Source organism: Columba livia, chromosome 8, assembly GCF_036013475.1.
Source record: "Columba livia isolate bColLiv1 breed racing homer chromosome 8, bColLiv1.pat.W.v2, whole genome shotgun sequence".
Lineage (NCBI taxonomy): Eukaryota > Metazoa > Chordata > Aves > Columbiformes > Columbidae > Columba > Columba livia.
The window spans coordinates 9,372,000-9,386,008 of record NC_088609.1 but is presented as its reverse complement, the minus strand read 5'-3'; the positions used below and the strand labels follow the sequence as shown (position 1 = coordinate 9,386,008).

The 14,009-nt window shown below is 41.7% G+C and overlaps 1 protein-coding gene across 3 annotated transcripts in view; it reads right to left on the bottom strand.

The window, feature by feature from the left end:
* The window catches only part of NEGR1 (neuronal growth regulator 1), a 245,675-nt gene that overhangs the window by 146,515 nt on the left and 85,151 nt on the right, over window positions 1–14,009 (bottom strand). The gene's annotated exons all lie outside the window — the stretch shown is intronic.

Here is a 14,009-nt window from a genome sequence, read left to right as displayed (position 1 = left end):
TGGCAGTGACTCAAACAAATCTTTGTTATGCCATACTTTAGCTTTTCAACAATTATTATAAGAACAATAACTAAAGGTGGTGCTTTTCAGGGGATAATAGTCACCTTCATCAGAGCTCAGCGAATAACACCCCATGATCAGAAGCAGTTGTACCCCAGACAGATTCCTTTCCCTCTAAATTTTGGTTCAAAAGTATAAATATAATCCATAAAGACCTTGTTTTTTTCAAAATGAGTAAAAAGTACAGCTTGAGAATGAAAACACATATATCTGAAGAATTTTACAGCATTTCTACACAATATCTCGGGGGTTTGAACATGGCAGCAGAGATTGCGAGGGAACTGCGAGCTCAACACACCAGTGTAGGTTCCACAATCTGCCTGGAACGCATCAGCTGAGACATAAAAAGAACAAGGTATATCGCAAAATCTAATTTGTAGTCTGTTTCACCATCTGTAGACTCAAAAGTCAGTCAGGGTATTAAAGGTCAACGTTAATTGAAAATATTTTCTGTAGATATGCAACAAAAAAAAAAAAAAGCCATCCAGGCAAAACGGCAGCATAACCTTCTCCCAAGGTAATTAGGCACCGCAATATGCTGAGGTTGTCAATATTGTGTATTATTAGAAACCATTTGTAACTTGTCTCTAAACCAGCTTTCCGGCTCTTGTTGCTCACTGCATGTTGGTTTGAGGAGAAGGGTTCTGTTCAGTGTCACCAACAGGTCCTGAGAGTGGCATGGCATCAAGCGCCGGCACCCAGACTTGGGGGGACACGCCGTGAGAAGCTGGTGAGTAATTCTGACAGCACTTTGTAGTGGCATGGAGTAAATATCAAGTTATGGAAGTGGTAAATCAGTGGCATGCAGGCTGCTGGGATAAAACCAGTCCCAGGAGATGCTCTAATTTTTAAAGCAACTGATGGCTTTGGAGTAGCCATCAAGCTTTTCTGTCACCTGGCAAGAAGGAAGGGATGCTGATGACACGAGAGAGATGGGACACTGCAGATCGCTCCTCAGTCCCACAGGCACTGTGATTTTCTGTTCAAGGGATGCTCAGATAACACAGTCCATGTTCTGCTCTGCAGTCTCTGACAGCAAAAACCATCCCCAGGAGAGGGGGATGCTCCTCTCAACTCAGCCAGAGCCGTGGTCTGTGTCAGCAGCCAGGAAAATGCACCAAAGAGCAGCCAGTCAGGAAAGAAAACAGGACCATGGGAAGAAAACCAATAAATAAAAACTTTGGAAAGTGAAACCAGCAGAGCACAGGACTGTGCAAAGTGTGAGAATCCAACAAGAGCACAAATACCGGAGAGGTTCCAAGTACCACCTATCCATAGACAACGAAATATTTGTCATTAAAAAGGGAGGAGAAATAGTTTTATTTCTACACAAGACTGAGCCTGCCTGGAGGGAGGGTAAGGATATTTAACTAAGGCTCAGAAACTAAATTAACGTTATGCTTCAGATTTCCATGAAGAAGGTGACACCCAGCATGTGGAAAAAGGTGGAACAGTGAACGGAGTCAATGGTGGAGAAAAAGCCCAGTGGAGACACACTTGAGAGTGGAAACTGCAAATCCGGGGGCATGTGGGGTTTTTATAAACAACTTGGAAGTGATGCTACACCACTGGGAAATCAGAAGTTTATTATCTACACTTAAGGAAATGTGGAGGGCGAATCAGGCAAATTTTAGACTAACCATCATGCCCACAATAGAATTTAAGGCTTTAAAATAAATTTTAAAGTTGAAGGAAAGTAATATAAAGTGCAACAGACTAATGGGACGTTTTTATTTGATAAAGAGGTTTTCACATGAAGGAAATCCAACAGGAGAGAATGCATTAGATCTCATCTCTTTGATAAAACATTAAAATTGTACAACTATGGATACTGTTGGGTGGGAAAAAAATGGTGATTTCACAGCTTAAGCATATGGTGGTATTGTTTAAGGGGAAAAATTACGTTCCCTTTAGCAGTAAGAAACTAGAAGCATTGCGCTGAAATTCTTCAGAAATGGATCATGAATATAACCCTTCATTTAATTAATGGTCTCAACATGAAACCTGAAAGAGTTGTGAGAGAAGCTGCAGACGAGAGGAGATAAAAAAATCAGTTTATATGGCAGAGAATGGGGATGTGCCGGGCAGATGACTTTGAGGCAGCCGCGGTGGGTCCCTGCGGGGGGAGCTCTGTGGGACCTGTGCCCCTTTGGAGAAGACAAGGAGCTGCTTTCAAAGTCTGATGAACATTTATAAATTGATTCCAATGAACAGAAGACTGGGGACAAGCAGAGAAACCTCACATCCAATGCTGTGTTTCTACAATGCGTTCCTTTTCTACTGGTATTTCAGCAGCAGCTGGATACAGTCAATTATAAATTCATATTTTTGAAGTTAGCCTATAGTTTCAATGACCTTTTACCATTTTACTTAACTCCCTTGCTGTTTATGCACACACACACATCCCAAACCATGCAAGAACACATTAGCACCGTGGCTTCTGCCCACAAAAGAGAAAACCAGCCATCTCCTCTCCCCACACACAAAACCAGCCCCAAATTCCCTGCTCTCTGTGAAGCTTGTAAGAAGAAAACAAATAGCTGTGTTAAAAACAAACAAACAAACAAAAACCAAACAAACAAAAAACCAAAATAAAAACAAAAAAAATCCCACCAAAGTTGAATTTTTTTGTTAGCAATTAAAGACAAAAATGGAGTTCTCCTCAGATGCAAAGTGAAGCACTCGGAGCATCTCCAGAGAAGGGGAGTGCTTGGGGATGTTGCTGTGGCAGCTCCAGAGCATCCTCACAACTACCTCACAGCACCTGATCCAAAAGCCTCTAATGTTCCCAAAAACTTCTCCTACAAACACAGCTTGTCTTGTATCATGGCTTTCCTGGTGAGAAGAGGTGCGATGCAACAGTGCAGAAAGGAATACAAGAACTCTTGTTGTTTTACTTGATATACAAAGGTTTTTTTCTTAAAACATCTTTCTAAATAAAATAATAAATTTTGCTTTATTAATTTCTAAGTGCATGAGTATCAAGGATAGAGATGAAAACTTGGTCAAATCAACTTTCTTTCATATCCTGCTAATTAAAAAGAAAGTATGCAGTATACAATTGCCATAGACCACATGAAAACCAAGGACTAAATGGAACAGATTTTTAGCTGTTGAGAGAGATTTTCAAGGCTGATGAAAAAAAATAACCTCACAAAATATATTTCTGAAAATGTAACTAAGAGAAAAGTTTTCAGTCCTTTTGTTCAGACTTTGAGCATGTTGCATGTGGAATAACGTTGGCTTCAAACTAAACATCCAACAGTAAAACATTCCTTACAGGAATGCAACCTGATTTTTAAATTCTATTCATAGGTCTAATTATTTTTAGAAGTTAATAATCACACTGTAGCACAGTTAAAGGAAGTATAACAATCACTAAATAAAAGCAACTTTTGCTCTTTTTACCTTAACACTGCTTGGAAAAATATTGATTAAACTATAGCTGAACTCAGAAGAGAATTCTTCTATTTTTAAACTTGTAAGACTGGAAAAATGAACAATTTATTTTTTAGCTGATGATTGTAATCAAAAATTCTCTACTGAACAAGCATAATAAATAGATTTTAATATTAACTCTCTTATACTGCAGAAGGTATTTTATTATTTTTCTGATCATTATTAATGGGGATGATCTTATGTAATTTGTAAGTCCAGAAAAACATAGTCTCACCCAGCTTCCTTACAGTCTTTAATCCTCTATTTCTGACACCTCCCACTTTCCTAGCTCTCTAGTCTATTATTTCCCCATAATTAAAACACAGACCTATTAATCTCTGTAAAAAACAGTTCTTCCCTGCTGCTTAATTAAAATTGCACACGGTCCTTTTTTTGCAAGAGCCTTGGCAGCAGGGCTGGAGCTGCCCCCTTGCTGCCCATGGAGCTTCCCTGTGTTCCACATGTTGCAGGAACATTTGACCCCTGCCCATATCTACAGGGCAACATCTGGATAGTGCATCATGGTTCAAAAAGATGGACCCGATTTCGAAGTGGTATATTTTACCATGGCAACATGTTACAATTACACAAAAACGGTTTAACGAGTTATTGAGCGGGAATCATTTGAAACTCTGTGCCCCAACTTTTCCAGTGGTAAGAGTTTCATTTGTGGTTGCAGAGATACAGTGATTGCAAATTGGGTCTATCTGTTGGAAACACCCTGTACTTGGGCAGTACTTAAAATGAAAATGATTTTCATTCAAGTAGGAGCAAAACCTCCATTATCCTCACTTCTTGGGCAACTACTTACTGGAGCCAGATCACAAAGCTGAAAGGACAAGTAAGTTAAAAACTGTTATATAAATCTGTAGGTAAATTCAACCCCCACAACCCTTTAAATACACCCACCCCGTGCTCCCACCTCCTGCCCTGGGAAATGCCACTGGAGCCAAGGCAGAGTCATCCCAAACACATCCTTGACCTGGAGGGAACACCGAATGAGACACGGGCAGACAATTCCTCCCCCAAACACATCCCGAAAGAGCAGGATATGACTCATGCCTGTGTGGGCTGTTCCTCTGAAACCAACAATCCTGTTGCAGCTCGGGTTCAAAGTTCTCTCTCATTTGCAGAAAGTCCCCAAATCCTTACTTTTTCCCTGAAAACTTAGAAGAATTTGACTTGCAAGTTGTTACAGTTCGAGATGAGAGGTGCTCCGGGTGCTGGTGGAGCACCCACGCAGGACATGAACATCCCCATCCATTGCCTGCGCACGGGTGAGTGTTCACCTGGCCAGATATGGGGCTGTTATTGATTACTACAGCATCTTTTTTTTTCCAGTGAAATTGCTTTTGGCATTGAGTTATAGCCACTTTTCTCAGAACATAGAAAACCTTTGTGAAAAACCTGTGTTACTAACATTTTTCTGCTTTAAAGGAGACTCGCTTTGAGCTGCGCAGCGAGTGGACAGAGAAACGTCAGGGTTCAGCCTGGAAAAACACCCAGAGGCTCTGAACATTAAAGGATACGTCCACGTCCAGAACCAGAAAATCACACCAGAAACCTGCTGAGAACTTTTACGAAGTTCTTTTACTGATGCTCTGATAAATGTCTTCTCCAGGTTCTCTGTGGGTTCTTATGAATAATATCTTAGAAGTTGGTTACACTAAAATAAAAATAACTCAGGTGTCATTTTAAGTGATCCTTCTACTTTTGTAATCAAAATCAGTTTTCTCACGGCTACTATAGCTCAAAGCATGGAATTCCACATAAAAAAAAACAACTGTGCAGCTGCTCGTTATCATTACAGGTTTTTAAAAACTGTATTTACAGAACAGTCTCAGACTGTCAGGGAGACGATGCATGAATGGCTGGTGGCTGGGCTGGTGTACACCAACGGCTGAACCCCAGGTGCCCCCACAAAAGCAACACTATTTATTTATGAAACATGCAAATATTAAATTATCCTGCAGAGGGAGACTGCACTGTCATGAATGGGACAGAAATGTGCACAGCCTGATAAACTACGTGGAAAAGGGGAGACCAGCAGTTGTTTTAAAACAGCGTTTAAAATCAGAATGCCAAAGCTCTGTCTCACAACAACCAAAAAGGACTGAAAAGAAACAAATAAACAGATAAAACAAAAGGCTTTTTTTTTGCCTGCATCTCCACTGTGTGTCCATAGATCTACCATCAAATTGCTTTTTGCTTAACAAATGGCAGCAGCACTCGGCTGAGATGTGATGAGGTTTCATTCTACCGTTGTGCACCGTCCGAGCACCCACTGCCCAGGGTACTGAGCATCTTGCCCGTCCTGCCCAGCACAAACATCAGACTCTTGTTCTTTGTCTTTTTATGTCAGTGGTGGAAGAAGCTCTGATTACACACCAAGGTGTTAACGTGCACAAATAAGCCTTTTGTCTTTGATCTTTGCTCTGCATGTGTTGTGATTTTTAAACACCATCCACTGTGGCTGGTACCAAATATTTTTTAGAGCAGGTTTTCTCTCTGGACTACCAAGCCACAGCGTGTTTCCATACAGAGGATGGAGAAGCTCCAGAGCCAGTCCCTCTCAAATGCCAGGATGGAGATGCCCCAGACCGGTCCCTCCATGGCTACCCAGGCAGGGAAAAGCCACCTGGGGGAACACCCCAAAAATACCTTCTTTGCTCTTCTGGGAGCATCTCCTCCCCTTCCAACCTGAACAGACCAGATATGCCTGAGGCGTTTTACCCAGGGTTCACAGTCAAATAATTCATTTAACACCCTATCAATATACACTTATTCATAATTACCTCCTTTAAATAAAGATGTTCTTTCAAACTGACTACCCTCTATTTTCTGCGGTTCTCAGCACTCCATTACATCACTTTCTAAAACAGAAGCTCACAACTGGAGATCTGCAAACTTACAGAGAAACCAAGATAAATCTTTAAATATTTGCTGACCTGTGGCCTTTTCCAAAAGGAGCAGATACCAGCATGAGCTTTTTATCTGGCAAACTGCTTGAAATAAATGGGGATATGTGCTACCTGAATTTTCATGAGTAATTAGCATAATTAACCTCCCTGCTCTGCTCCTGTGCCACTTCCACCACTCCAGAGAATGGATGTGCAGTTTTTTAACCATGAGAACTCGCTGGCTTTTCTCACTGGGTACCTGGCCTGTGGATGGAATGAAAAACACGACCAAGAGAGGAAACAGGACAAAAGGACTGGGAGGAAAACCAGAATATCCTCTTCATTAGACACCTCCAGCTTCCTGCTCTTATAAACTCCTCTGCCTTGAGATGCTTTAGGATATTCTAGGAAATCTGTCTGCACATAAAACATGGATTAATCTCTAAATCTGAAACACTTCAAAAAGAATATTGGTAGACTACTGGTAATTAATAGCGAAAGTGTTTGGTCTTTACAAAATTTTCAATGTTATCTTCCCTACAGCTGGTGTTATTTTAATTTTAATCTGTATGGGTTTCAACCTCAACACCTGGCAATCCATCCCAGCCAGGTGAGAGACAGTTTCACAGGGTTTCCTGGCCCCCAACACTCATCATAACCACGAGCACAATGTGTATTTCCCAAAGAACTGGCTTTTTGCCATGGCAAGAACAGAGAGACGGTTGGTATCACAACTGCAATAAATTCATTTGTTGTTTTTATTTATATGAAAATATTCCCATCCCTTTTCACTGATATATTTTCTTATTAAAAAGAACAAAACAGTATAGTATAAAGCTAAGAATTACTATTTATTATTCTGTGGGAGCACATAATATTTTCTCTTTGAAGGCTCAAGAACAATATCATGCAATATTATTGGTTCTGATAGTCTTGGTTTCATTTTCAAAGAGTAACACCCAGCCTAATCATATTGTTTGAAATATTAAACAGGGGCTAGCTGCTGCATTTGCTATTTATTATTTCCTACAGATTTGTGATATAGAAGCACTGACTTCCAGAAATTATGAAGAAGAAATTGCCAAAGGATAAAAGTAACACTGCAATGTTTTGTCTTTATTATTTGCACTTTTCTTAAGGGAAAGGGGTTTTTGAAAATTCGAGAGCCAATCTTGTTTATTTTATAGGACTGGGTAAGTCAGCTGTTTCTTCTGATGGTGAAATCCAACCCAGATGGCATTCCCCCCACCCCCATTTTTTGGCCACACAACACTGAAACACAAATTAAAGGAATAAAAAGCAACATAAGCTCTGAGACCATGTCAAAGCAAAGCATCATACCTAGAGAATGAGAAAACATCAGATCTGTGAACATACCCTGCTAGTTTCCAAATTTTTGATACCACAGCATGTTACTGAAGGATTAGAGCATCCAGAAATACATAACAGCATTAAAAAAAGCCATGATTCTAATTAGCTGCATTTATTTCAGGATCAGAACAGTTACATTAGTCTTTACTTTTAATGCTAAAATGAAAGAAAGGTTTCTTCACTGATGCAATAAGCTCTGACAAAAAAAATGAGTGTTTACAATGGGAGACTATGGCAGTAACGTGCTCGGGACACAACAATGGGTGTCGGACTGTTGTTGTACCAAACATCCCCAAAAATGCTGTAACTTGAAGACGACCACAGCATCATGGTGACATGACACATCACAGGGAGGGTGAGAGGACTGTGGGCATCACTGATACCCGGGCATGGAGCAGTCCTGTCAGCCTGGGCTGGGGAACCCAGCACTGAACCATAGAATCGCTCTGCTTGTAAAATCAAGTCCAACCATAACCCAGCCCTAGCACTAACCCATGTCCATGAGAACCTCATCTCTGTTCAACACCACCAGGGATGGTGACTCCACCACTGCCCTGGGCAGCCTGTTCCAATGCCCAACAGCCCTTTGGGGAAGAAATCGTTCCCCAGATCCAACCTCAACCTCCCCTGGCACAACTTGAAGCCGTTTCCTCTCATCCTGGTGCTTGTTCCTTGGGAGTAGAGCCTGACCCCCGCCCCGGCTCCAACCTCTTTTCAGGCAGTTGCAGAGAGTGAAAAGGTCTCCCCTCAGCTCCTGTTCTCCAGGCTGAACCCCCAATTTCCCTGAAGGAAAACCCCCAGATCCCTGCTCTGTTGGGTGAATCCCCACGCTGTGCTGCCCAGAGACCCCTCACCAGCAGCTGAGCAAGGCTGGAAGATGGCCCTTGGCTGCTGAGGAGCCTGTCCTGGCCCCTACATCCCCCCCAACATGTCCCCCATCCCTCCTGCTGCCAGCACAGCCACCGGGACTACGCTGAGACCCTACTAACCCTGATGCATTGGGAAATGCAACGTCTGCCTGCAGCAACCCTGCAACAGCAAGCTCCTCACTACCTGCGCAGCTGTTTGGTATAAAATGCATCAAAAACAGTGCAAAAAGCACACCTGTAGGCAGAGGTGTGGGTGTTCCTGCTCTCCAGAGCCCTGATAATTCACCTCTCCCTTCTGACAAACCAGCCCCACGGGCTGCAGCTTCCTGGCCACAGGATTTCTTAATTAACATAAACATTTTATGTTCCTCATGAATAGGGTTTTTTTTTCACAAAAAACATTCTTTCCAAGTGAAAACAAGTTTGATTTTAGGGTTTCCTTGCAATAGCCTCTACAGCAGGAGTGGGCAGGACACAGGAGACGGGAGGTAATTGTGTGCTGTGCCGCATCCTTTATTGGATCAGTATTGACCTGGGACTCTTCTCAGAGAAGGTAATGCCAGCCCTGTGATGCAATTCTCTCCAGGTTGGCTTAAGTAAAATAACAGAGTTAACAACAGAAGCAAAGCTGCCTAGAGAGGTGTAATTCATCATGGAGTGTTTCATGCCATTATCTTAAAAACATACAGTGTAGTAATCACTTGAAGTAGTGATAACACATAATTGTATGCTTCTCATAAATTATAGGTGAATGGGAGATTCAGCTAATGAGTACCAAATAGGAGCTCAGGAACTGCCATGATTACAGAAGATGTGGTGATGAATGCATTTATTATTGGGGTATTACAAATCTTTTTATAGCAGAGATGGCAAGTTTATAAATAAATAACCAACCACAGAGGTACCTGCATGTCTAACCAAGACAACTAACTTATTAGCCTGCAGTTCAACCAGTGTCTCACACAAAAACGTTTGAAAGCTTGATGAAAGCAAAGCAAAGGAAAACAAAGAAAGCAAAGCCCCACCCAAACACCTGCACCCATGGGTTTGCACACACTGTCCTGCCAGCACTTGTACAATACACACTGCTGGAGTATTCTCAACAAAACCCAAACTTTTGCATTGTCTCTTATGGAAAAACAACCTTCCCTCCCCCCAAATAATTAAAAGCAACAATGCACCTTCATGGGATAAATGAGGTGATGCCCAAATCAAAGACCTGGACCAGCTCTGCTGGAAACTGTCCTGGGCAGCACTGGCCAGGCTGTAAAACCCACCAAAACCCCACCCAGAACACAACCTGGAATTTCTTCTTCCTCTGCAACATTCACCATCAGCAAATGCTTTTATTTTACAACAACAACAACAACAAGAAAAAAGGCAATATCCCTTTGGGGCTTCTCCCTCCTCTTCAGGACAGGATGACTGCTAGAATTTGAGAGAAAAAATGTAAATGTAAAAATAAACAATCAAAAAGCCCAAGCAGAAAAGTTACAATCAAACAAACGCATTTGTGCAACCTAAGAGCACAAAGCAGATTGATGCAATGGGTTGGTGCCTCTGTGTCTGGAAGAATCTGAGTACTTTTAAAAATGAAGCAAATATGTTAAACCTTCTGAAAAAAAAAAAATCCAAATGAAAGTATTCTGGCATTCTGGAAGGTATTTTGGCATTTTTGCAAATATCACATTTCTCACAGCAGTTTCTCTGCAGCCTGGCCTGTGCTGTGCCTGCCCAGCCACTGCTGCTTTGGCATCACAGCAAAATCAGCCAAAAGGCAGAGCCAGGGAACCTCCTTTGCTCTGGTTTCCTACATTAGCTTAGGTCCCCCTCCAAACTCTGAATGAAGTCTGGTTGGGTTCTTTGCTCTCTGTCAGGCAGCACAAAGATCACACGGAGCTGCACCATGTTTCAGGTCAGCACACACTTGGGAAAGTGCGGCTGGCAGGCAAGGCCATTTCAACAATTCCATTTTGGGAATTCCATTCCATTTGAGAAGGTATCTTCATCCATCCACAGAATGAAAACAAAATTTAAAAATCTCAAAGGCTTTCATGAAACAGAATTTTCCATCCAAACTAATAACTGAATAACTCAATATGTATGACCTCTACTAGGGCTGATACATGATTTTGTCTGTGCTCATCTCCTAGAACATTTAGTGTGCTGATATACTACTGTTCGGAATGTTAGTAATAGGAAAAAAAAAAAGTAAATTTAATTGTCCTGCAGTCCTTCACCATAAAGGATCTTTCAGGAAAAATAAGAACGACCTTTTTATTTACAAGAGAAAGAAAATGTTATAGTTGGAGCTGCAATGTATTGATGTCTCAAGTATCTTGTAACAGCATTGAATGGAATAATTGCATATAATCACTCCTGGGGTCTTGCATGGGTAGACCCCTCATGGTGGCCCTGGTCTCTGCTCGTGGGATGGTACTGATGGGGACACGAGGAGAAGGCAGGTTAAAGGACATACCTCGCCATTCCAAAGAACTTCAGGACTTGATAGCTCTTTCTATATATTATTCTCAATTTCCATCATCTGAAGGATGTATACTGGATCCAATCCCTTTCATATTACTCACATTTAAGATTCAAATTCAAATTAAGTCTCGCTGTGCAAGATAATGGAAAATATTCAGATAAAGTGTTTGCTTTTAGAATGGCAAATTAGAACAAAAAGGCTCTGAATGTGCTGGAAGATAATAAACATGAGTTCCTGGTTCATGTGGTGGTTAGTTTTCTAGTTTTTACAGAAGAAAACTACATATAATCTGAAACAGTGTTTTTCTGTGCTTAACTTAGTGATGCAAAATGTAAGGACAATACTGTGTGCTTTAATTATCCCAGTAAAATCAGCATTTTCTATATCTTTGGGCTAAGCCTGAGATAAATATATTGCCACATGTACGTGCAGGATGGCACATGTGTCTGACACGGGCAGCAATGCAAGACCAGCAGCAATGGGAAGTTCTCCACCATCACAGGTCAGGCCATAAGAACTGGCCTGTGGGTCTCCTGTAAACTGGACTGAGCGACTTAGTATAAATCTGAGAGGATGCCTTAAACATATTATACGTGTCCAAATGCTGTGCCTAGACTTGTTATTTTTTGTCCCTGTGCTGCTAATAGGATGAACATTTTTCTGAACATCTGAGAAGCCCATTCTCGTTTCTCATGCTGTATTTCCACTTGACTCACTCTTTGTGAAAATAAATGTTGCCGGAGGAATTCAGCTTTTTAGAGGAGGCGGCCGAGGGAGTTGATTCCTTTACCAAAGTGCCATCTCCTCTCAACCGGCGCTCTTTATCTTCTCGCAGCAGACACTCGCACGCTGCCCCCGTAATCCACTCTGCAGAACGTGGCCCGCGACCATTAGGTGCAGTTACAGCGGGATAATCACAGCTATCGATTCCGACACGCTGCTTGTGCTGCAAAACCTCCCAAGATCTTCCCCTGTATCACACAGCCGGTCCTAGAGCACATCGCTTGATGAGTGCAGACCTTTTGTCTGCTCTTAATTGTTGCTGTGGATTCTTATTTATAATGTAAAAAGAATCAAATGGAAACTGCCTCATATTTGATCAGCGGCACAAACCCTGATTGCTGTGGCTGCACACAACGCACACCTGCGCTGTCAGGTACGTGTCGCTGCTGCACACAGTAAATAATCACAATGCCCTGACTATATCCAAATCCCGACTTTGAAATGGCAATGCAATTTCTAGCAAATGATGATGACTTTTAAACGTGTGGTTTTTCACCTGGATTGCTCTAAGCAAAACTGCAACTGAGCCCTGCACAGCCAGTCTGGCATCAACATCGTTGGAGCCCTGCGCCCGGAACCCCAGCCTGCCACCACTTGCTGCTGAAAGGAAAAGAGCAAAAACGGGATCTTTTGATTGCCTTCCCGAGCTCCAGCTGCCTTCAGCACGAGCCAGCAGAAATAGTGATGCTGTCAGTCACTGCGTAGACCACAGAACACCTGGGCTGGAAGGGACCTCAGCAGACCAACTGGTCTAACCTTTCAGGTGACAGGGAGCCTAGTCATAAGTTTCGTTTTCATGTAATTTCAGATAAATGTACCCTTTATTAGGCACAGAAAAAAAGGCATTTCTCAGCACAGGTTGTTTTCTGAAGAAATAAGCGATAGTGCACAGAGAGAAAGGATGAACCGCCTGTCCAAACAAGCATTCACTGACTACCTGTATGCAGCTATTTCGGTAATTACTGGGAAATCCACTTGTGCCATTCGATTCTCTTCGGAGATGACTTTAGCTTGCATGACTGCTCTAAGCAAAGTGATACAGCCTGACAGCGTTTACTTAACCTGTGTAACAAGGAGCTGTTTCTGAGTGGTTTCCTTTAGCACATCACCTATAAACAAGCTTTTTAATAGTAACAACTAGTGGGAACTCCTTTTTTCTTTTCCTTTTATGTTTTCCCTTTGAAAAAAGTAGATCCAGGGCTTCCTATTCATGTTCAAAATATGTTGCCTATTCATTTTACTTGTAAAAGAGCTGGAAAGGTAGAATCACATCTTTTGAAAGTTAACAATCTCCCATCAGAACAAACAGACTTTTATAAAATGAATCAAGTATTGATGACCTCCATATGAGGTATATTAAGATGCTGAGTGTATTAATAGGTGAGATAATCACACTGGAAAACATACAAGGCACATTAAAATTAATATTTATACAGAATAGCTGCAGACTTTTCTCTGTATGTTTTTAGATTGATGTCTTATTACATTATGCAGTTTTGAGAAATAAAATAATCATTGGCCAGAGAATGGATGAGCACACATTTGTTTTATAAACAATAGCTGAAGGAACAGTATTAAAAGCATTTCCAATCCCACTGGGGATATATTCCACCCATACACATGGAGCCCATTTCTCCACAAGGGTATTTGGGACAAGAAGATGCTTGACCAGGGCTGGGTTGGTGTCCTGCCCTCTGTCCCCTTGGGAGGGGGAGCTGCTGTCCCCAGCTGATGGAAGTATCTGCTCTCACCAGCACTGGGAGCTGCTTGGATTGCACAGAAAAAATCCAGGATAAATAATTAGACTGGGCAGCTGGACGGCTACACCTCCTGTTCCCTGCCCTTCTCCGCTCCACTCAATACATCGTTATGCAAAACAAATTACAATGAGCTGCTACACAGTCACTGTGTGACTATCCAGTTCATACAACCACATCATTGTGTATTTATCTGTATATATAAAATAACTATTTCAGTAACTGTGTCACTATATGTTCTATGTATCCCTCACTATACAATCAGTACAAAGAAACACGTATGACACATAGGCCTTTTCAGAAAGGTGTTTAAATGGTGGATAAAATCAATCACCACCAAAGC